At 48.9% G+C, this 24,490-nt stretch overlaps 1 protein-coding gene across 1 annotated transcript in view; it reads right to left on the reverse strand.

Moving 5' to 3' along the window:
* Positions 1–24,490, reverse strand: part of nrxn2b (neurexin 2b) — a 919,866-nt gene that overhangs the window by 81,779 nt on the left and 813,597 nt on the right. The window lies entirely within an intron of this gene.

Here is a 24,490-nt window from a genome sequence, read left to right on the forward strand (position 1 = left end):
AACACGAGGAGAGAGAGAGAGAGAGAGAGAGAGAGAGAGAGAGAGAGAGAGAGAGAGAGAGAGAGAGAGAGAGAGAGAGAGAGAGAGAGAGAGAGAGAGAAGAGAAACGGACACAGCGAATGACAGAACTGATGGAGGCGAACTCTCTTTCTTTGCAGCGGGCCCTCCGTTTCTCGCCCTCATCATCCGTGGTTGCAAAATCAGGTGGCGCTGCCGGCCATTCAAAGTGTCCTGCAGCCCATAATGCAGGCAGGGACGCATCCCGGCCGAAACCGGAGGTCAAGCTCATTTGCGGAGCAGGACTCAGAGGCAGGCGGCTATCTGTCCGCTGCAGCCGCCGCCGCCGCCGACTTCATTGATTACAATATCTCATCAGTTATGTGCATTTATTTTGCCCACTTTCGACGTGCCGAAACATTCAGAGGTGAGAGCGGATTTACCTCGCAGCGGTTTTCAATTATTCACGAGCGATTAAACATATGTATGTAAAAGGAAAACCGAAACACTTGATTTTAACGGAACTTAAAGAAGTCAGTTAACTGAGTAAATTAGCGTAGAGGTCGTACACTAACTTCCTGTATAATTACAATCAAATGTATGTAGCACATTCGGTCCTCTCTCTGCAGCGGCGCAGCAGTAATGGTTTCCAGCCAAGGCCTCGGTGTTGCCTCGCAGCCATGACAGCGGTGACTGGGCGACGGTAGCTCAGAGACGGAGCAGCAGGTCATCTGGTAACTGGAGCGTTGCCGGTTCAATCCGCGACCGCTCGTTGCAAAAATGTCAAGGTGTCCCTGAGCAAGACACCTGACTCCTGCTGATGAGCTGGTGGTTACCTTGCATGGCTGACACCGTCAGTGGTGTGTGAGCCTGTGTGTGCACGGGTGGATGTCAGGCACTCATTGACTGTAAAGCGCTTTGGGTGGCCGGAGCTAGAAAAGCGCTGTATAAATGCAATCCATTTAGCATTTAGCGACTGGACCAGTAATTGGGTATGCTCAAACTGTGGTGGAAGTGTTAAGAGTTGGTGGGCATGATTAATGCTCGAGACAAACCAACAAAGTCTGCAGATACAAATTAACCGTCGGAAAAATCGATGCACTTCATTAAAAACGAAACACAGTAAGAAATCCTCGCCCCTCAAATTATGGATTCCCGACACGTGTTTGTAAGGGACGGTTTGACGGAGCGCTCGTATGTAGCAGAGTGCCTCCATGTTGTTTTGCACCTAAGCAACCTGTGAATGAACGGTGTGATCTGGGGGTCTATCTCATCACACATTTCTCAATGCTTCAATCCCAATCTGACGGATGAGGGATGCTGGGATAGGCTCCAGCATCCCTGTGACCTTGAGAGCAGGATAAGCAGTTGGGATAACGGATGGATGGATATACAAATGGGCATCCTCAAAGAATCAGGTGACTAGGAGACTGATCAAAACATTTCGATACCGCTCAGATGCTACAGGAAGATATCAAACCAGAAAGCGGGAGTGCCGGGGTGTCCGGGTGGCGTGGCGGTCTATTCCGTTGCCTGCCAGCACGAGGATCGCCGGTTCGAATCCCTGTGTTACCTCTGGCTTGGTCGGGTATCCCTGCAGACACAATTAGCCGTGTCTGCGGCTGGGAAGCCGGATGTGGGTATGTGTCCTGGTCGCTGCACTAGCGTCTCCTCTGGTCAGTCGGGGCGCCTGTTCAGGGGGGAGGAGGAACTGGGGGGAATAGCGTGATCCTCCCATGCACTACGTCCCCCTGACGAAACTCCTCACTGTCAGGTGAAAAGAAGCGGCTGGTGACTCCACATGTATGGGAGGAGGCATGTGGTAGTCTGCAGCCCCCCCCCCCCGGATCGGCAGAGGGGGCGGGAGCAGTGAAGAAAGTGGGAGTGCAGTGCTCACTGTGGGTTTGGTCATGGAGGAAAGGCTAGCATACAGGCTCGACTCCGGCTCGTATACAAGCACGCTGAGAATAATCACAGCACCTCTGCCTGGAGAATTAATTCAATTTGCCGCGGTAAAGCAAAAACGAATCCACGCTATTATGTCGGGAAAGCAGAAGGGAAAGAGAATTTGAGCGATATTTACAGAGAGATTAGCATTTGTGTTCTGCAACATTAGGACTCTTCCCGGTGCTGCGGGAACGTATCGGGCCCATTACACCAGGAAGCCGCTGGGAATCTGTGCTTTTTTTAAAAAGACGATTTCAATGTTGCAGTAATGACATTTTAATGGCCATTTCCCTTAAGCGAAAATCTCTCTGGAAGGGGAAGGAAAAATAATCCTCGAATGACTGGGGGCAGTCAACCCTGCGACACTCAAATGAAGGAGGTGGTAGGTAGCTGACAATAAGCCCGCGCTGCTCTTTAACCACCATGGCTTCTAAATGATTGCTGGGCAGCCCTTAATCTTCTTCGACTGTAGTCTAATGTCAGGAATAATAATGTTATGTTTTGGCTCGTTTATCCATGTGGATCCCGTTTGTCTTCTGCGGGTCAATCAGCCGAACGGGCAGGGGGTCCGCGGCGGACTCGGAGGGCTAAGAGCACCGCCACGCATTTTCAATTAACGTCTGATTAACACCTAAAGTGCCCGGGGGCACATGGCATCCCATCAAGTTACCGAGTTCAATTAAACATTTGAAGAGCTTTAATGGTATGAGTGAAGGAGACCACCTCCCGAGGCCAACCTGACTAAAATGTCAACAGACTGGGACTGCTGCGACTGCTGCGTGCAGCTGCTGGGGCTGCTGCTGCAGCATGAGTGCATGCTGGGGCTTCCTGCTGCTGCACACTGGGGCATGCTGCTGGGGCATGACTGCATGCTGGGGCATGCTGCAGCATGACTGCATGCTCGGGCTTCCTGCTACTGCATGCTGCACGCTGGGGCTTCCTGCTGCTGCACGCTGGGGCTTCCTGCTGCTGCACGCTGGGGCATGCTGCTGGTGCATGACTGCATACTGGGGCATGCTGCAGCAGCATGCTGCACGCTGGGGCTTCCTGCTGCTGCACGCTGGGGCATGCTGCTGGGGCATGACTGCATGTTGGGGCATGCTGCAGCATCATGCTGCACACTGGGGCTTCCTGCTGCTGCACGCTGGGGCTTCCTGCTGCTGCATGCTGGGGCATGCTGCTGGGGCATGACTGCATACTGGGGCATGCTGCAGCAGCATGCTGCACGCTGGGGCTTCCTGCTGCTGCACGCTGGGGCATGCTGCTGGGGCATGACTGCATGTTGGGGCATGCTGCAGCATCATGCTGCACACTGGGGCTTCCTGCTGCTGCATGCTGGGGCATGACTGCATGTTGGGGCATCATGCTGCATGCTGGGGCTTCCTGCTGCTGCATGCTGGGGGCATGCTGTTGCTGCTGCATGCTGCACACTGGGGCTGCTGCGTGACTGCTGGGATAGGCCCCAGCATCCCGTGACCCCCCGATTGGGATAAGCGGGGTTGAATAATGGATGGCGCCTGGGAGGGAGCGCAACAGGTTTGCCAGATCATATTCTGAGCTCCAGCGTATCAAAAATAGTATCTGGCTCTCTTGCAATTTTACGCCTACTGATTCTATTTGGCCTCGTGACAGCCTGGCGGTCTGTCCAGGGCGTCTCCCCGCCTGCCGCCCAGTGACTGCTGGGATAGGCTCCGGCATCCCCGCGACCCTGAGTAAGGATAAGCGGTTCGGATAATGAATGAAGGATTTTATTTGGCGAAGTGACGGCAGCTTGTTGAGCCGGGATGACAACACGAGACGCGACCCAGATTTCTCTGATTTATCAAGAACAAAGTCACCTTCCCCGCCACATGTTCAAAAACTTGATTTGATAAAAGCAACAACGACGACGACAACAACAACATGTACGCAGCTGAAAATGAAAACTGCTGATCCCCAGATCCCAAAACAGCAAATTCATCAAACCGCATGTTCCAAAATTTGGCACGTCTTTCACTGGAGTCGGAGGAAGGAAGAAAAAAAAACAACAACAACAACAAACCCCCCCCCCCACCACAATTTTCCATTTCTTCGTGACAGTGATGAGAAGAGCAGTGTCAGTATGGAGAACATTTCCGCCTCCAATATTTCAACATGACCTTGCAGTATGTGAGCGTGTTGAGGTAAACGCTGCCGGCGAGGGCGGAATGTGAATGAGGAGCACCAGACTGCCGCCTGTTGGTGTGTGTGTGTGTGTGTGTGTGTGTGTGTGTGTGTGTGTGCACGTGCATATCAGGGTTATCAGTGAGCCTCAGAACGCTCTCGCTGATCCCACTGAACAGAGGAGGGAAAGAGGGTGGTTGGGATGGGGGGATGGGGTGGGGTGGGGGGACGGAGGAGTGGGTGGGTGGGGGGGGCAGAGAGTAACGCTGCATGTTAAAAAGAGAGAGGGAACCTTGATGATCCTTGGGGCCTCACGGTGCTTTGAGATCAAAGCTCCTTTTGAAGATGTCAAGATTCCAGTCTGTGCCGCATGTACACGGTGGAGTCAATTAAGGGGGGTGGGGGAGGTGGGGGGGGGGCAAAGGAAGACCGGCAATGTATTATATGAGTCATTTGTTTTCCCCCATTTTTTCTCTTGTGTTGCCAAAAGAGAGGCCATAGCTTAGCTGTGATGAGCCCTGTCTATGCCCCCCCCCATCATCTCTTCATTGTGTCTCACTTGTTAATTCTCAGTGAAGCTGATCTGAGGGAGTCACCTTCCAACCGCTACGCTGAATTCTACTGCAAACCACGAACCTGCCTCTTCCTGTTGGCCCAGAGATGTGCTTTGTCTCACCTTAACTGCACCAGTGTGACACTAAGCAGTACGTAGTATTTAGCTAGCAGTACGTAGTATTTAGCTAGCAGTATGTAGTATTTAGCTAGCACTACGTAGTATTTAGCTAGCAGTGCGTAGTATTTAGCTAGCAGTATGTAGTATTTAGCTAGCACTACGTAGTATTTAGCTAGCAGTATGTAGTATTTAGCTAGCAGGGGTCGGCAACCTTTTGGATGTCCCATGCCACTTTGCAAAGTTTAAAATTCTGCATGCTAAAAGATCTGCGCTTTACACACACACACACACACACACACACACACACACACACACACACACACACACACAAGCATTCTGATCTCTCAGCAGAACAGAAGAAGAATAGAATACCCTTCATTAGTCGTTTTGTACACACATGCAGATGAAATTTACTTTATGCACTGAACCCATCCTAGCTGTGTAGCTAGGAGCAGTGGGCAGCCGCCGTGCAGCACCTGGGGACCGACTCCAGTTCTTTCTTCCTATTGCCTTGCTCATGGGCACACACAGGTGTATTAGCCCGAACATGCATGTCTTTTTGATGGTGGGAGGAAACCGAAGCACCAGGAGTAAACCCACCCAGACACAGGGAGAACATGCAAACTTCACACAGAAAGGACCTGGGAAGGCCTGGGGTTCAAACCCAGGACCTTCTTGCTGTGAGGCAACAGTGCTAACCACTGGCCCACCGCGCCACCCAAAGCCGCCAAAGCAAGAGAGGCAAGATTGAGATGGTTTGGACATGTGTGGAGGAGAGACGCTGGGTATGTTGGGAGAAGGATGCTGAATATGGAGCTGCCAGGGAAGAGGAGACGAGGAAGGCCAAAGAGGAGGTTTATGGATGTGGTGAGGGAGGACATGCAGGAGGCTGGTGTTACAGAGGAAGATGCAGAGGACAGGAAGAGATGGAGACGGATGATCCGCTGTGGTGACCCCTAACGGGAGCAGCTGAAAGTAGCAGTAGTAGTAGTAGTAGTAGTGATAGTGTTAGTAGTAGTAGTAGTAGTGGTAGTAGTAGTAGTAGTAGCAGTAGCAGTGGTAGTAGTAGTAGTGATAGTAGTAGTAGTAGTAGTGGTAGTAGTAGTAGTAGTAGCAGTAGCAGTGGTAGTAGTAGTAGTGATAGTAGTAGTAGTAGTAGTAGTAGTGGTAGTAGTAGTAGTAGTAGCAGTAGCAGTGGTAGTAGTAGTAGTGGTAGTAGTGGTAGTAGTAGTTGTGGTGGTGGTAGTAGTAGTTGTGGTAGTAGTGGTAGTAGTAGTAGTTGTGGTGGTAGTAGTAGTTGTGGTAGTAGTGGTAGTAGTAGTAGTTGTGGTAGTAGTAGTAGTTGTGGTAGTAGTGGTAGTAGTAGTAGTTGTGGTGGTAGTAGTAGTGGTAGTAGTGGTTGCAGTAGTTGTGGTAGAAGTAATAGTAGTGGTAGTAGTGGTAGTAGTAGTAGTTGTGGTAGTAGTAGTAGTTGTGGTAGTAGTGGTAGTAGTAGTAGTTGTGGTGGTAGTAGTAGTTGTGGTAGCAGTGGTAGTAGTAGTAGTGGTGGTAGTAGTTCGTTTAGTTCACCATTCGGCTATACTTTGTATGAAAATGTGTTTATCAAAACATTCATTCATCATCTGAACCACCTGCCCTGCTCTCAGGGTCGCGGGGTAATATAGTTGAGGGGTAATATAGTTGTGGGGTAATATAGTTGTGGGGTAATATAGTCGTGGGGTAATATAGTTGCGGGGTAAAATAGTTGTTCATCAAAACAATTACATTAAAATATGTTTTATTGAATTGCTCCGCGTGCCTGTGTTAATAATGGCCCCGGACGGAACACCAACCTATTCTAGTATAGATGCACACACACACACACACACACACACACACACACACACACACGCACACACACACACACACGGTTAAGGGAACCAGACACTTTATGTAAGCATCTCCGGGGCCTCAGCAGGCACGCCAGCTTATAAGCAAGCCTCTCTGCTAACGGTGTGCGTTGCAGGCTATTAATAGCCACACATTAATCTGTTAGCATAGCATGCTATGCTAACAGATTAATGTGTGGCTATTAATAGCCACACATTAATCTGCAGGATGGAGACGCCTGCGGCATAGCATGCTATGCCGCAGGCGTCTCCATCCTGCAGCTGATTGGGCCACAGTACCGTACAGTCTCTCCCCGGCCTCCCTTTTTGGAGTGCTTATGGAGATATTTACGGTGTCTCGGGCTGGCAGCGCACCCGCCTGTCGCCGGCGTGCGGAGAGCGCCTGCTATCTGAGGACCGGTATAGCGGCGCTCATCTTCCCCAGAAGCTGCAGCGTTACGTAAGGCTGTTGCGTAACACCGAGGCTAGACGCGGGTTACGTCTCCTGCCATCTTAACATGCCCTGCCTGAGTGTCTCTGACAGGACGGGACGGTCGTGAGGCGACTGCCATTTTGGATCCGGATTACCGACGTCCGGACCTCCTCTTTCGCACCCCGCCTCTTCTCATCCCTCATCGCGGCGCTTGGCTGCAGAAACGGTTGCAGGCCTGCACACGAGAGGAGACGCCGCATGCGCTCCGCGCCGATTCGGGCGGCGGGGGGAGAAAGAGGGAGGACGCAGTGACAAAACAAGTCGCCTCGCAGGGAGGATGTGCTTCTTTTCACCCTCCCTTCCCTCGTTTGTATCCACGGGCTCGCTCTCTCTCCTGTCTCCCCCCATCTCCCCCTCCCCCTCTGTCTCCCCCTCTCTCTGTCTCCCTCTCCCTGTCTCCCCTCCCTCTCTCTCTCTATCTCCCCCCCTCTCTCTCTGTCCCCCTCTCCCTCTGTCTCCCCCTCTCCCTCTCTCTGTCCCCCTCCCCCTCTCTCTCTGTCTCCCCCTCCCTCTCTCTCTCTGTCTCCCCCCCCTCTCTCTCTCAGCTCAGCGCCCTGCCAGCTCATTTGTATGTATTTGCCGTGATCCCCCGGCAGTCACCTTGAGAAAGTTGCCCCCATCGCCTCATCTTAATAGCACTTTATCTCTTCCCCACTTCCCTCTCTGTTCTCCTCACCTCTTTCCATATCTCTTAGAGGTACAGTGTTCACAGCTATCCATTTCCTCTGCACCGCGAAACAACCAGCAGCAGCTCAGACAAAGCACCGGCTCTCACCGCAAAATCAATGCAGGAGAGAGGATACGTGTGTGTGTATGTGTGTGTGTGAGTGTGTGTGTGTCTGTGTGAGTGTGTGTGTATATACGTGTGTGGGTGGGTCCCATCTGAGAATGAGTCATGCTGGGCTTGCCCGTTCATCCTCAAGTATACCCACATTGGGGGTGTCTGGGCAACGTGGTGGTCTATTCCATTGCCTCCGAACACGGGGATCACCGGTTCGAATCCCCGTGTTACCTTGGTCGGGCGTCCCTACAGACACAACCGGCCGTGTCTGCAGGTGGGAAGCCGGATGTGGGTATGTGTCCCGGTTGCTGCACTAGCGCCTCCACTGGTCGGTCGGGGGCGCCTGTTTGGGGGGGGGGTAGCGTGATCCTCCCACGTGCTACGTCCCCCTGGTGAAACTCCTCACTGTCAGGTGAAAAGAAGCGGCGGGCGACTCCACGTGTATCAGAGGTGGCGTGTGGTAGTCTGCAGGGGTGGAGCAGCGACTGGGACGGCTTGGAAGAGTGGGGTAATTCGCCAAGTACAATTGGGGAGGCCAAAAAAAAAAAAGCACACCCACATTGGCAGCCGAAATACTGTCGAGGTTAGCAACATTCTCGGTAGCGCTGAAACCCAGCAGGAGAGAGAAACGAGTCCATGTAAAGCATCGCCCCGTGTAATCCTGATCATGTCGGCAACCAGCAGCCAGCTTCTCTCCAGCCACTCAGTCTTAGTGCTCACTGCACACACACACAGACACACACGGACACACACCCTCTATAGAGACCAGCCTGCAGCCACGCAGAACACGTACAGTATGTGTGCGCACACATCTAGTAAGCTCATCATTCATGCCGGCCACTGAGAATAGTGATGGATGGTGTCCTTCAGCGCAGTGACCACTGGGTTCATAAGTTAGTCCCACCGACTCCGAGTACAAACACACACACACACACACACACATGCACGGTGCACACGCGGGTGTGTGCGTGCAGGTATACACACTGACCACGTGTAAACGGAGGCCCGCCCGTCCAGAGAAACGTTGGGGACCGCGGGAACGTCCTTGAGCGAGGTTACGCTCGACACCAGCGCCTCGCCGCGCTCACAAAGCCACGGAGAGCGGAGACTGTTTGTGTGAGTATTTGCGTGTGTGCGTGTGTGCGCGTGTGTGCGTGTTTGTTTGTGTGCTGTGGCTCGGTTCCAGATGATCACACGCGCCAGCAGCAACGGCCGCCATGCCGCTTTGTATCTGATCCACTCGCGTGTTTGTGTGTCTGTGAATAATCAGCCGTGCGCGGCGGGATTTGACACGGATCCAGTCGCATCGGTGTTTGTGCGTTTGAGGACGAAAGAGAGGCGGCGGCCTTTGAAATTAAGCCAAGCATCAGTGTTGGTGTGTATAATTTATGTGTACATTGTGTGTTGCTACGGTCGCTTGTACTGAATACAAATACATACTCGTGGCTGCATTAACTTGGACACGCACAAGTTTGTTTTTTTTGTTGTTGGCTAAATATCAAAAAAACTTTCCCGTTCTCTTCTTCTTTGGTGCCGTTACACATCACCGGTGTCAACCGGTCCCTGTGTGGAAAGCTTCTGGCGCCACCGCGTTGCACACGGACACACCAGCAGGCGCCGTTAAGGACGCCCCGCCCCCAACAGATGTCTGTGGTCTTTCCTAGGTCTCCGCACAGTTAGCGTGTGAGAGGATCACGCTATTCCCCCCCCAACAGGCGCCCCGACCGACCAGAGGAGGCGCTAGTGCAGCGACCAGGACACTCACCCACATCCACCTTCCCACCCGCAGACACGGCCGATTGTGTCTGTAGGGATGGCCGACCAAGCCGGAGGTTATACGGGGATTCGAACCGGCGATCCCCATGTCGGAGTAGAGCGCCAAGTCACCCAGACACCGTGAAGATGTCCACATGTGGGAGCATTAAATGTAACCAGCAGGGGACAGGAGGTAACAACTGGTGTGCTTTCTAAAGTTTCTGTCACAGAAAGGACAATTCTGCAGACAGCTGCCCTCTAGTGTTCACACATGGCCCTGGTCAGAAATACACACAGCTAACAGAACGTGTAAAACTGTCAGTGTATGACTGACCGAACTAGCCGGGAAAACGGACATCTTTGTGTCTTCAGTGAGAGCCGGCACACACACTGCATCTCAAACGTTCGATACCCGGCCTGTGTGGCTGCGGCGGTCCTAAGGCGGTCCTAAGGCGGCCTTAAGGCGGCCACGCTCCTCCAGAAAACATGGGTGCGAATACACCGACTCGCAATTCTTGGCTGTTATCTGTGACGGGGATCAAACCGGCCGTGTTAGGGTGTCTCGTCCATCACACGACCACCCTGGAACATCGCCACCGACGCCCGCCACCCGTGAAACCCTCCACGGGCTTCCTCGGTTGTGGTGAGCAGAGCTCTGAAGTTGGGACGGGGCGAGCCGTCGACTCTGGCGGCGTCCATCAAGTCCCCGCCACGCCGCCTTTCGGCGCCACATCCCTGGAGAGGCTGTTAAACCTAGGCAGCGGGATGAAGGGACTCGTCATTTGCATCTCTGACTCCGTCGCCATGGTAATATGTGCAAGGACAGATGGACTTTATGGAGGTACATCGGCGGCTCCTGGGCACCTCAAACAGTAAGGATGCATCCGACGTCAAGGTAAAGCTAAGACGGACGCTGTGAAACACGTGGATTAAGGCGGGCTGAGGAGAGGACAGAGTGAAACAGGAGGATGGGGGCGTCCGGATAGTGCGGCGGTCTATTGCGTTGCAACACGGGGCTCGCCGGTTCGAATCCCCGTCTTACCTCCGGCTCGGTCGGGCGTCCCTACAGACACAACTGGCCGTGTCTGCGGGTGGGAAGCCTGACGTGGCTGTGTGTCCAGGTTGCTGCACTGGCGCCTCCTCTGGTTGGTCGGGGCGTCTGTTCGGGGGAACTGGGGGGGGGGGTAGCATGATCCTCCCACGCGCTACGTCCCCCTGGCGAAACTCCTCACTGTCAGGTGACAAGAAGCGGCTGGTGACTCCACATGTACGGGAGGAGGCATGTGGTGGTCTGCAGCCCTCCCCGGATCAGCAGAGGGGGTGGAGCTAGCGACCGGGGACGGCTCGGAAAAGTGGGGTAATTGGCCGGATACAATTGGGGAGAAAAAGTGTGTGGGGGGGGGGGATAACGGAGAGGAGCAAGGAGGAGGATGGAGCTGCAGATGTGAGGAGGAGAAGGGGGGATGAAACCAGCATGAGCAGGAAGTCAAGAGAGCAAGACACAATTAGACAGAAGAAAGCGTAGGGTGGAGAGGTACAGCGCTGTGTTTGTCCAGGCAGGGCCAGACACACAACCCCCCCCCCCCACCTCCCCTCACTCCATTGTTGTGGTGGTGGAGTCGGTGCCCATCCGCCCACGCTTCGCTCCACCACTAAAAGCCCCACAGGCTTGCTTTATCATCCTTCCCTCCTTTTGTATTCCGTTAAACTTGTCTTTTCTCTGCAGCGCCGTCTATTTCCTCCGACTCCGTCTGCTCATTTCTGCTTCATCACATCCGCCTTTGTCTTTCCCCCGTCCTTACCCCCACCCCCCCACCCCCTTTATCTCCCCTCTCTTTTCAGTGTCTTGTTTTCCTCCACCTGGGCTCATTACGGTGTTGACTGCTGATACGGACGGACACGGGCGGGCTTAACCAAATCCTTCTGATCCGCACCTTACAACGGTGAGGTGGGTGAGTGATGGAGCTCCATGCCAGGCTGGTGCTGAAGGGCACGTCCATTCACAGCAACCAGGGTGTAGATTAGCACCGCCTGTCAGTGAACAATAACTTGAGCATACTGTGAACGGAGATGAGGGCCCTCTTGAAATATCCCAGTCTGTTTACCGTGCTGGGGTTTTTTTTCTTCCTGGTGTGCCATGTGTTTTGTGCCGGTATTCCCGATCCTAAATGAGCTGCTTTATGCAACATTTATTTCGGAACCGATTAACGGGTCATACTCGTTACAGTCCACATCATTACGGTAGTCCTGTTTCCCCACCCACAGGCAACATGCACAACACAGGTGACGGCAATAACAACGTGCTTCCGATCTCCTGCAGGCGCGGTGGTGCAGCGGTTAGCGCGGTCACCTCACAGCAGGAAGGTCCTGGGTTCGAATCCCAGGGTAGCCCAACCTTGGGGGGGTCGTCCCGGGTCGTCCTCTGTGTGGAGTTTGCATGTTCCCCCCGTGTCTGCGTGGGTTTCCTCCCACAGTCTAAAGACATGTAGGTCAGGTGGATCGGTCGTACTACATTGTCCCGTGTGTGTGTGTGTGTGTGTGTGTGTGTGTGTGTGTGTGTGTGTGTGTGTGTGTGTGTGTGTGTGTGTGTGTGTCAGCCGGCCGGCCCTGTGATGGCCTGGCGGCCTGTCCAGGGTGTCTCCCCACCTGCCGCCGAATGACTGCTGGGCTCCAGCATCCCGCGACCCTAATTAGGATAGGCAGGTTGGGTAATGGGTGGAACGGATGGATAATCTCTTGCAAGCTCCCCCGTCCCCCTTTTCTCCCCAATTGTATCCGACCAATTACCCCACTTTTCCGAGCTGTCCCGGTCTCTGCCCCACCCCCTCTGCCGATCCGGGGAGGGCTGCAGACTACCACATGCCTCCTCCCATACATGTGGAGTCACCAGCCGCTTCTTTTCACCTGACAGTGAGGAGTTTCACCAAGGGGCGCGTGGGAGGATCACGCTATTCCACCCAGCCTCCCTCCCCCCCGAATAGGCGCCCCACCGACCAGAGGAGGCGCTAGTGCAGCGACCAGGACACATACCCACATCCGGCTTCCCACCCGCAGACACGGCCAATTATGTCTGAAGGGACGCCCGACCAAGCCGCCACGCCACCCGGATGCCCCCATTTCCTGTATTGATATGGCGCGGATTATTCCTTTAATGTGAAGTCTGAAAAAGGAGTGTGATGTAACTGAAAGGGCAAGTTTTGACCTCTTTTTTTTAAATTATCATTCTCTTAGAAAAACAGTTGGCGATGAATTGAAATCCCACCAAAAACCTGACCGGGGTCCAGTCTGACAGTAACTCCACCAAAAACCTGACCGGGGTCGAGTCTGACAGTAACTCCACCAAAAACCTGACCGGGGTCGAGTCTGACAGTAACTCCATCAAAACCTGACCGGGTCGAGTCTGACAGTAACTCCACCAAAGACCTGACCGGGGTCGAGTCTGACAGTAACTCCACCCAAAGACCTGACCGGGTCGAGTCTGACAGTAGTCCCACCAAAAACCTGACCGGGTCGAGTCTGACAGTAGTCCCACCAAAAACCTGACCGGGGTCGAGTCTGACAGTAGTCCCACCAAAAACCTGACCGGGGTCCAGTCTGACAGTAGTCCCACCAAAAACCTGACCGGGTCCAGTCTGACAGTAACTCCACCAAAAACCTGACCGGGGTCGAGTCTGACAGTAACTCCACCAAAAACCTGACCGGGGTCCAGTCTGACAGTAACTCCATCAAAACCTGACCGGGTCGAGTCTGACAGTAACTCCACCAAAGACCTGACCGGGGTCGAGTCTGACAGTAACTCCACCCAAAGACCTGACCGGGTCGAGTCTGACAGTAGTCCCACCAAAAACCTGACCGGGTCGAGTCTGACAGTAGTCCCACCAAAAACCTGACCGGGGTCGAGTCTGACAGTAGTCCCACCAAAAACCTGACCGGGGTCGAGTCTGACAGTAGTCCCACCAAAAACCTGACCGGGGTCGAGTCTGACAGTAACTCCACCCAAAAACCTGACCGGGTCGAGTCTGACAGTAGTCCCACCAAAAACCTGACCGGGTCGAGTCTGACAGTAGTCCCACCAAAAACCTGACCGGGTCGAGTCTGACAGTAGTCCCACCCAAAAACCTGACCGGGGTCGAGTCTGACAGTAGTCCCACCAAAAACCTGACTGGGTCGAGTCTGACAGTAACTCCATCAAAAACCTGACCGGGTCGAGTCTGACAGTAACTCCACCAAAGACCTGACCGGGGTCGAGTCTGACAGTAACTCCACCAAAAACCTGACCGGGGTCGAGTCTGACAGTAGTCCCACCAAAAACCTGACCGGGTCGAGTCTGACAGTAGTCCCACCAAAAACCTGACCGGGTCGAGTCTGACAGTAACTCCACCCAAAACCTGACCGGGTCGAGTCTGACAGTAACTCCACCAAAAACCTGACCGGGTCGAGTCTGACAGTAACTCCACCAAAAACCTGACCGGGTCGAGTCTGACAGTAACTCCACCAAAAACATGACCGGGTCGAGTCTGACAGTAACTCCACCAAAAACCTGACCGGGTCGAGCCTGACAGTAACTCCACCAAAGACCTGACCGGGTCGAGTCTGACAGTAACTCCACCAAAAACCTGACCGGGTCGAGTCTGACAGTAACTCCATCAAAAACCTGACCGGATCGAGTCTGACAGTAACTCCACCAAAGACCTGACCGGGTCGAGTCTGACAGTAGTCCCACCAAAAACCTGACCGGGTCGAGTCTGACAGTAACTCCACCAAAAACCTGACCGGGTCGAGTCTGACAGTAACTCCACCCAAAACCTGACCGGGTCGAGTCTGACAGCAGAACAGGACCCACCGTCTGCTCACCACTGTATGGGCGGAGAAAAGCAAAGTTTCACTGCTTTCTTTCAGCGTTAATGCAATAGTGTGGGTAAGTGTCTAAATTTATAACTGTGCCTGTGTTCAGACAGACTTCCTGTGTGTGTGTGTGTGTGTGTGTGTGTGTGTGTGTGTGTGTGTGTGTGTGTGTGTGTGTGTGTGTGTGTGTGTGTGTGTGTGTGCGTGCTCTTGCAGCTCATTTCTCTACAGAAGAGGACCAGGGAGGCACGTATCACAGCTGGCTGAAATTGCAGAGAATGACTGTGACCTTCCTGCAAAATGTTTTCTGTCTCCATCACTACCCCAACCCACCGTCTGTCCTTCCGACCCCCCCCCCCACACACACACACACATATATCTCTTTCTTTGGTCTGCAGAGCAATGCCACAAAAGGAAAATGTAAAAAAAAGACAACTAAAAACCTTGGCCTTTTAGTTCTTTACTGAACTTTGTTCCACAGAAACAAAAAAAGGTGTACTTTACTGGCACACTTTCCTAGCCAGATTAAAAAACGTGTACTTTACCGGCACACCCTCCTAGCCAGATTAAAAAACGTGTACTTTACCGGCACACCCTCCTAGCCAGATTAAAAAACGTGTACTTTACTGGCACACCCTCCTAGCCAGATTAAAAAACGTGTACTTTACCGGCACACCTTCCTAGCCAGATTAAAAAACGTGTACTTTACTGGCACACCTTCCTAGCCAGATTAAAAAACGTGTACTTTACCGGCACACCCTCCTAGCCAGATTAAAAAACGTGTACTTTACCGGCACACCCTCCTAGCCAGATTAAAAAACGTGTACTTTACTGGCACACCTTCCTAGCCAGATTAAAAAACGTGTACTTTACCGGCACACCTTCCTAGCCAGATTAAAAAACGTGTACTTTACTGGCACACCCTCTTAGCCAGATTAAAAAACGTGTACTTTACCGGCACACCTTCCTAGCCAGATTAAAAAATGTGTACTTTACTGGCACACCCTCCTAGCCAGATTAAAAAACGTGTACTTTACCGGCACACCCTCCTAGCCAGATTAAAAAAGGTGTACTTTACTGGCACACCCTCCTAGCCAGATTAAAAAACGTGTACTTTACCGGCACACCCTCCTAGCCAGATTAAAAAACGTGTACTTTACCGGCACACCCTCCTAGCCAGATTAAAAAACGTGTACTTTACCGGCACACCTTCCTAGCCAGATTAAAAAAGGTGTACTTTACCGGCACACCCTCTTAGCCAGATTAAAAAACGTGTACTTTACCGGCACACCCTCTTAGCCAGATTAAAAAAGGTGTACTTTACTGGCACACCCTCCTAGCCAGATTAAAAAACGTGTACTTTACCGGCACACCCTCCTAGCCAGATTAAAAAACGTGTACTTTACTGGCACACCTTCCTAGCCAGATTAAAAAACGTGTACTTTACCGGCACACCCTCCTAGCCAGATTAAAAAACGTGTACTTTACCGGCACACCTTCCTAGCCAGATTAAAAAACGTGTACTTTACTGGCACACCTTCCTAGCCAGATTAAAAAACGTGTACTTTACCGGCACACCTTCCTAGCCAGATTAAAAAACGTGTACTTTACCGGCACACCCTCCTAGCCAGATTAAAAAACGTGTACTTTACTGGCACACCCTCCTAGCCAGATTAAAAAACGTGTACTTTACTGGCACACCTTCCTAGCCAGATTAAAAAAACGTGTACTTTACTGGCACACCCTCCTAGCCAGATTAAAAAACGTGTACTTTACCGGCACACCTTCCTAGCCAGATTAAAAAAACGTGTACTTTACTGGCACACCCTCCTAGCCAGATTAAAAAACGTGTACTTTACCGGCACACCTTCCTAGCCAGATTAAAAAAACGTGTACTTTACTGGCACACCTTCCTAGCCAGATTAAAAAACGTGTACTTTACTGGCACACCCTCCTAGCCAGATTAAAAAACGTGTACTTTACCGGCACACCTTCCTAGCCAGATTAAAAAAACGTGTACTTTACTGGCACACCCTCCTAGCCAGATTAAAAAACGTGTACTTTACCGGCACACCCTCCTAGCCAGATTAAAAAACGTGTACTTTACTGGCACACCCTCCTAGCCAGATTAAAAAACGTGTACTTTACCGGCACACCTTCCTAGCCAGATTAAAAAACGTGTACTTTACCGGCACACCCTCCTAGCCAGATTAAAAAACGTGTACTTTACTGGCACACCTTCCTAGCCAGATTAAAAAACGTGTACTTTACTGGCACACCCTCCTAGCCAGATTAAAAAACGTGTACTTTACTGGCACACCCTCCTAGCCAGATTAAAAAACGTGTACTTTACCGGCACACCTTCCTAGCCAGATTAAAAAACGTGTACTTTACTGGCACACCCTCCTAGCCAGATTAAAAAACGTGTACTTTACTGGCACACCCTCCTAGCCAGATTAAAAAACGTGTACTTTACTGGCACACCTTCCTAGCCAGATTAAAAAACGTGTACTTTACCGGCACACCTTCCTAGCCAGATTAAAAAACGTGTACTTTACTGGCACACCCTCCTAGCCAGATTAAAAAACGTGTACTTTACTGGCACACCCTCCTAGCCAGATTAAAAAACGTGTACTTTACCGGCACACCTTCCTAGCCAGATTAAAAAAACGCGTACTTTACCGGCACACCTTCCTAGCCAGATTAAAAAACGTGTACTTTACTGGCACACCTTCCTAGCCAGATTAAAAAACGTGTACTTTACTGGCACACCCTCCTAGCCAGATTAAAAAACGTGTACTTTACTGGCACACCCTCCTAGCCAGATTAAAAAACGTGTACTTTACCGGCACACCTTCCCGCATCCCGCTAGCCAAATTGGGATAAGCGGCTTGGATAATGGATGGATGGATGGATTATCATTAATATTATTGCAAGACACCTGTGGAAGAGAGTTTCCTGTATCATGGATACTAGTTATGTCACATTGCTGTCTATTCCTGGGTGTTACTGGACTCCCCATGCCGTCATCTTAATAAGTGCTGACCGTCTGCCAATCACCTCTGTGCTCTGCAGACGTGTGGTGCATGCAGCAGCAAACGTGCACGTGCTGATTTCAAAATGTTGTTTTTTTTAATGGTTCTGTCGTTACTTTTTTTTTGTAAATATATTTTATTGATTTTCAAATGTTTTATCCCACAAGAATTACAAAACATGTATAACGTCAAATCAGCTACTCATCCCCAGATACAAAGTATTATTCATCACATGTACTAACAAATTGAAAACCCCATTCCCATCACTACCAACCCACCCACCCACCCACTCATAGGATCACAGGTTACAGAATACATTTAGGCAAAGAAGGGAAAACATAAGATAATCAAATAATTGTATTAATTATTCAAACAAAAGTAAGGAAAGATGAAGGGGGAAAGGAAAAAAACAAACATAAAAAACAAAACAAAACAAAAAAACGGGACGGGGGGTGCTCATTACTGCAATAGGACATTTATGGCTTCTACCCTACTCTTTCAAAGGGTTCCTGTAGAGAGTCATAGAAACCCAGAAAGGGCCTCTGTATCTTAGCAAAGGTTCCAGATGACCCTTTTAGTGTGTATTGAATTTTCTCTAAATTTAAGAAATGCATAACATCTTTGACGCAATGAGAAAAGGATGGAGGAGTGTGTTGTATCCATTTTAAGAGGATCAAATGCCTCGCAAGCAATGTGGTGAAAGCTATGATCACATGGGCTTTATTTGGTAAGAGAGCACAAGATTGCTGTGATGTTAAACCAAAGAGCACAGATTGGGTCAGGGTCAAATTGGATTTCAAACATCTCACTAAAGGTTTTGAAAATTCTTATCCAAAAGGTGGAGAGATTCGGACACAGCCAAAACATGTGCATTAAATCTGCCAGCTGGCCTCTACATCAAGGGCATAAAGGCTCAATGTTTGGATAAATCTTTGCCAATCTAGCATTAGTAAAATGTACAACTTTTAATTGTATTAAGCCATGTTTAGCAAACGTAGACGAAGTGTGTATCAAATCTAAAATAGAGTCCCATTGGTCATCTCTTAAAGCTATTCCAAGATCAGAGTTCCAGGCCAGTTTTAAATTTTCCATGGAATGTGGATTGATGTTGTTAATGAACTCATAAATCCGGGATGTCAATCCTCTATGGTCTGAAGTCAAGTCCAGGATATGGTCGACATGTGATTTTATGGGTTTGTTTGGAAATGAGTTATATGTCTTTTGTACAAAATTCCTGATCTGTAAATAACGAAAGAAGTGGTTCTTAGGTAAGTCATATACTTTGGATAATTGAGGAAAAGACGCAAATATGTCTTCTATGTACAGATTATGGATTGATCTAATCCCTTTGTTAAACCATAAAGTAAATGCAGGGACTGTACAGGAGGGAATGAACATGAGATTTGACTTAATAGGGCAGAGGATAGAAGTTCCTTGCGGCCCAAAATGCCTTCTAAACTGAGCCCATATTTTTACTGAGGGATTGACTATTATATTTGAACTCAGGTTATTGCTAAGAAGGGGCAAGGCTGCACCAACCACTGAGCCCAAATGGTGTTGGCATGATGAGAACTCTAATCGTACCCAGTCTGCCTTTCCTGCAATTGGTTTGTCTTCAAACCAGTGAATTATTTTCTGAATATTGCATGCCCAAAAATAAAAAAGGAAATTAGGCAAAGCCAGGCCTCCTGAGCACTTTGGTCTTTTGAGATGGGTTTTGCTGATTCGGCTAGCCTTATGCCCCATATGAACGAGATGATACTTTTATCAAGGGTTTTAAAAAATGATTTTTTAATTAGGATGGGGATGTTTTGGAAGAGATATAAAAACTTTGGTAACATTATCATTTTAATTAAGTTAATGCGCCCTATTAATGATAATGGTAAAGAGGACCAGCAATTCATATCCTGTTTACACACATTACAAAGAGCAGTGAAGTTTTTTTGTAAAACTAGCTGAAAAGGAGCGAGTTACCGCAATTCCGAAGTGTCTAAAGTCATCTTGGACCCTTTTAAAGAGGAAAAGGCTAGGAAGAAGTGCATCTGCTTCAGCATTTAAAGGGAAGAGTTCATTTTTTTGCAAATTTATCTTATACCCTGATATTTCTCCAAATTGATTCAGGATGTCTAGAATGCGGGGGAGTGATAAAGCTGGATCAGAGACATAGAGAAGGAGATCATCAGCATAGAGAGAAACTTTAAACTCTAGCCAACCTCGGTGTATGCCTTCAAAGTCCTTACAGTGTCGCAGTGCTATTGCTAGGGGCTCAATTGCTAATGCAAATGATAGGGGGGAGAGTAGGCACCCTTATCTTGTCCCCCTTCCAAGGGGAAAGTTATCAGACTGAGTGTTATTAGAGATTACGGCTGTATGGGGAGAGGAATAAAGCAATTTGATCCAAGCAATGTATTCGTCTTTAAAGCCAAATTTTTGGAGGGTGAAAAATAGATATTTCCGCTTGACCCGGTCAAAGGCCTTCTCAGCATCAAGTGAAATCATGACTTCTGGGCATTTTGACTGGTCCGAGTGGACAACATTGAATAGTTTTCTTAGATTTGAGTAAGAGTGCCAGCCTTGAATAAATCCTGTTTGATCTGGTGAAACGATATTTGAAATCACACTCTCCAAGCGCTTAGCTAAGACCTTGGACAGTACCTTAAAATCTACATTTAGCAAAGAAATAGGACGATATGATGCACATAATGATGGATCTTTATCTTTCTTTGCCAGCAGAGCTATAGAGGCCTGTCTCAAAGTCAGGAAGAATGACTGAGGAGAGTGCCTCTATAAACATAGCTTGAAGAATTGGTGCCAATTGGAGGGAAAACGTTTTATAAAATTCAGCCGTAAACCCATCAGGACCAGACGACTTGTTATTTTGCATATATTTAATGGCCATAATTATTTCAGAGATCGAAATGTCCACACTCATCTTGGCATTTAGTTCTTCTGATACAGTGGGAATAGTCAAGTTTTCAAAGAAGGCATGTAGGGGAGCAGGGCCATCACTACATTCTGATGCATAGAGACTAGAGGGAAATTGCAAAAAGGGTTTGTTTATGTCATCATGATCTGTCAGCATCTCTCCTGTATGTGACTGTATCTTTGTGATTGAGCAGGTAGCAGCTGCTCGACGGGCTTGCAAAGCCAATAATCTATTGGCTTTATCTCCAAATTCATAGATGTTGTGTCTGGATTTCAGAATGAGACGTGTTGCCTCATCAGTGGATAAAAGATTAAATTCAGTTTGCAGTTTCAAACGGTCCTTATATAGATCTGGGGTCGGGGATTGAGCATATTTTGAGTCAATATTCAGGATTTGTTGAGAAATCTCATTTATTTTTGAGTTTTTTTCTTTTTTAATTGTATATGATTAAGCTATGATTTGCCCTCGGGTGTACACTTTAAGAGTCTCCCATAATGTGGCTTGTGAGATCTCTGGGGAAGTGTTTGTCTCTAGGAAAAATTGTATTTGGGCTGAAATGAAGTCCACAAATTTGTCGTCCGATAACAGAAGAGGGTTACGTCTCCAGGTTTTATTTGGGGGAGGATGATTTGGAAGATCCAAATCAAACATGATGGCACTATGATCAGATACAATAATACTATTATATGAACAAGTTTTAACCTTAGGCAGCAGTCTGTTATCGAGTAGGAAATAGTCTATGCGGGTATAGGTATGGTGCACGTTAGAAAAAAAGGAATAAGCTCTGGTGTGGGGAAACTTAAACCTCCAAATATCTGAAAGACCACATTGATTCATGAAGTCACTCACAACTCCAGCTGACCTAGAGAGATTCTGGGGAGTGTTTGATGACCTAGCTAAAGTTACATCTAGTACAAGATTGAAATCACCTCCCACTATGAGAAATCCACTGCCGAGCTTAGGTATTGTCAAAAACAATTTCTCAAAAAAATTACTGTCATCGCAGTTAGGGGCATATAAGTTCACTAAAATAACAGGACTGGCAAAGAGTTGCCCAACAACAATAATATATCGCCCGTTTGGATCACTAATTACCTCTTTGGAACGAAAAGAAATGTTTTTGTTTATTAATATGGCTGCCCCTCTGGCTTTTGCATTAAATTTGGAATGGTATACTTGACCAACCCAATTTCAATTAAAACCAGAAATATTGGCCTTACAAAGATGAGTTTCTTGTCAAAATGCTACATCTACCTTCAATTGCTGCAAATGAGACACGACTCTTTGTCTTTTCACTGGGTTACTGACCCCTTTTACATTCCAGGATATGAGCTTAGTAGGGTAAACAATCGCCTTATTGGATTGACCTACCATGACAGTCTAAGACAAAAAAAATAAAAAAAGGGAGAAGCAAACCATATCTGGTAGCCCAAAGGTGATGTCCTGTTTGAAAGAGCACATGAATGGGGAAAGGAAAGTAATAAAAAAATGGGGGGGGGGGATACTCAAATCCCATGTACCTGTAAACTTGTCGAACCTCTCCCTTTTACTGCAATTCACTTTGTGCTTAAATCCTGCACTTCAAGCTCTGTCTTTATAGAAAACTGAGAAGAACAAAGAAATATGAATTTAAACTTGGTATTGCGCTACTTATGTATCTAAGCAATGATATAGTGAAAATGAACTTCCAACCACTGTCTCTATCAACAGTTCTGTATCTCAACAAGTTAAAGGGGAAAAAGTTAAATAAAATAAAAATTAGACATTTAAACCTATAATCGGGAATTGTTGGTTTTGTCTAAGTCAAAGTAAGAGCCCTAAAACATTCAGTTAGACCGCTAGTTTTCTATTTAAAAAAACAAAAACAACAAACAAAGAAAAACAAAACAAAAAGTTCTGAGCGATAAAGTTGTGGACATTTGCAAAGAAGGTACTCTACAAAGTGTTTGACGCAACCTCCGAATACGTGCAACAAACAACAGAGGGCAGCAACACACCACTGCAGCCTTCGGTCTGCCCAAACCAAAAAAGAAGAAAAGAGGAAGCAACGTCACGTCCGTTTCTGTTCTACCCGGTCAGATTCACATCAATGACATAGCGAGGAGTTAGAAAAATACAAAAAATTAATTAAAAAAAACTGTGAGGGAGAGCAAATGTACTGCAAGGAGAGAGTAAATGTACTGCAAAGGAGAGAGTAAATGTACTGCGAGGGAGAGAGTAAATGTACTGTGATGGCGAGAGTAAATGTGCTTCAGCAAATGAGATGTCCTCCATGTCTTTTATCACCAGCGAGCTGCAGACTGCATCCTGAGTCTACTTTTTAAAAGACAATTACCTTCCATTTGCTTTTCAGTTTTTATGTGCGCTCTCACTCACCTGCCAACAAGATGCCCCCCCACCCCCATCCCCGACACCCCAACGCCAGTCAGGGGGAGACTTCTAAAAGTGTTTTCCTCAACATTTTAAGAGCGTTTGTAATCTGAATACTGATGGAAACATAATGTGGCCTGAATAGAGACACTTAATATCTGTATTGTGAATACATAATGCCATTACTTTCAACTTCACGTCCGTCTCTTTGCATCTACACCCATAAACACCGGGCTTATTCCCAGTTTACAGACTTCTGGAACAGTCATTGGTCAATCCTTCTCAATTTTCTTTTGATTTCATGGCAGAAATTAATCTAAGAACACAACTGAGAACACAACTATGAACAACAAGGCCAAGCTGTGGCCCTGACAGGATGGACGAGGTGGGTTAATCAAAACCTTAACCTGAACAATCTTGCAGCTTTGGTTCCTGAAAGGTGTGTTGTTGTATTTTGCAAACAGACGTCTACAGACCTTTACAGCAGACAGCAGCTGCCAACATCTTTTCTTTTGGTACAGCGACCAAATATTCACTCTGTTCCTGTTTGTTACCCTTCGTTTTATGCTTTTTTTATGTACTTTATTAATCCCTGTGAGGAAGTTCTCCTCTGCATTTCACCCAGTCTAGCTGTGTAGCTTGGAGCGGCAGGCAGCCGCTGTGCAGCACCCGGGGGCCAACTCCAGTTCTTCTTCCCATCGCCTTGGTCAGGGACACAAACGGGAGTATTAACCCTAACATATATGTTTCCTTTTTGATGCTGGGGGAAACCGGAGCACCCGGAGAAACCCCACCGCAGACACAGTGAGGACAGGCAAACTCCACACAGAGGACGACCCGGGATGGTCTGGGGTTCGAACCCAGGACCTTCTTGCTGTGAGGCGACAGCGCTAACCACTGCGCCACCGTGCCGCCCAATTTTTGAATGTGGGGTGGAAAACAAAACCAGTTGCAGACACAAACGTGTGTGAGATCAGTGTGGACTTAGTGTTAGTGGCCTTGACCGGTTTCCTTTCGCTGCTGGCTCTCATCTCTCTTCCTCTCCTCCCCTCTACTCACTTCTCTGTGAGGCTGAAGCCCAGCAGAGCAGGACCGCTGCCATAGCACGCCAGGGGACGAGCGGGTGTTTGCATGATGCTGAACTGAGCAAACACGTTTACAGGGTCTGCAGTCTGCAGCGCTCCTCATCTCATCCCGTCCTCAGCTATTCACTTCATTCTCTTTTCCGTCCCGTTGTCTTTTCTTGTGCCACTTGAGGGCATGTTTTTCAGTTAGACCAAACTAGACGACCTTTACAGAGAACACAAAATCCATATGATCCATCCACCCACTCATTCATTATCCAAGCCACTTATCCTAATCGGGGTCACGGGGATGCTGGAGCCTATCCCAGCAGTCATTGGGAGGGAGGCGGGGAGACACCCTGGACAGGCTGCCAGTCCATCACAGGGCTGACACACACACACACACACACACACACACACACACACACACACACACACACACACACACACACACACACACACACACACACACACACACACACACCTAGGGACAATTTAGTACGGCCAAGTCACCTGACCTACACGTCTTTGGACTGTGGGAGGAAACCCACGCAGACATGGGGAGAACATGCAAACACCACACAGAGGATGACC

Source organism: Lampris incognitus, chromosome 20 (assembly GCF_029633865.1).
Source record: "Lampris incognitus isolate fLamInc1 chromosome 20, fLamInc1.hap2, whole genome shotgun sequence".
Lineage (NCBI taxonomy): Eukaryota > Metazoa > Chordata > Actinopteri > Lampriformes > Lampridae > Lampris > Lampris incognitus.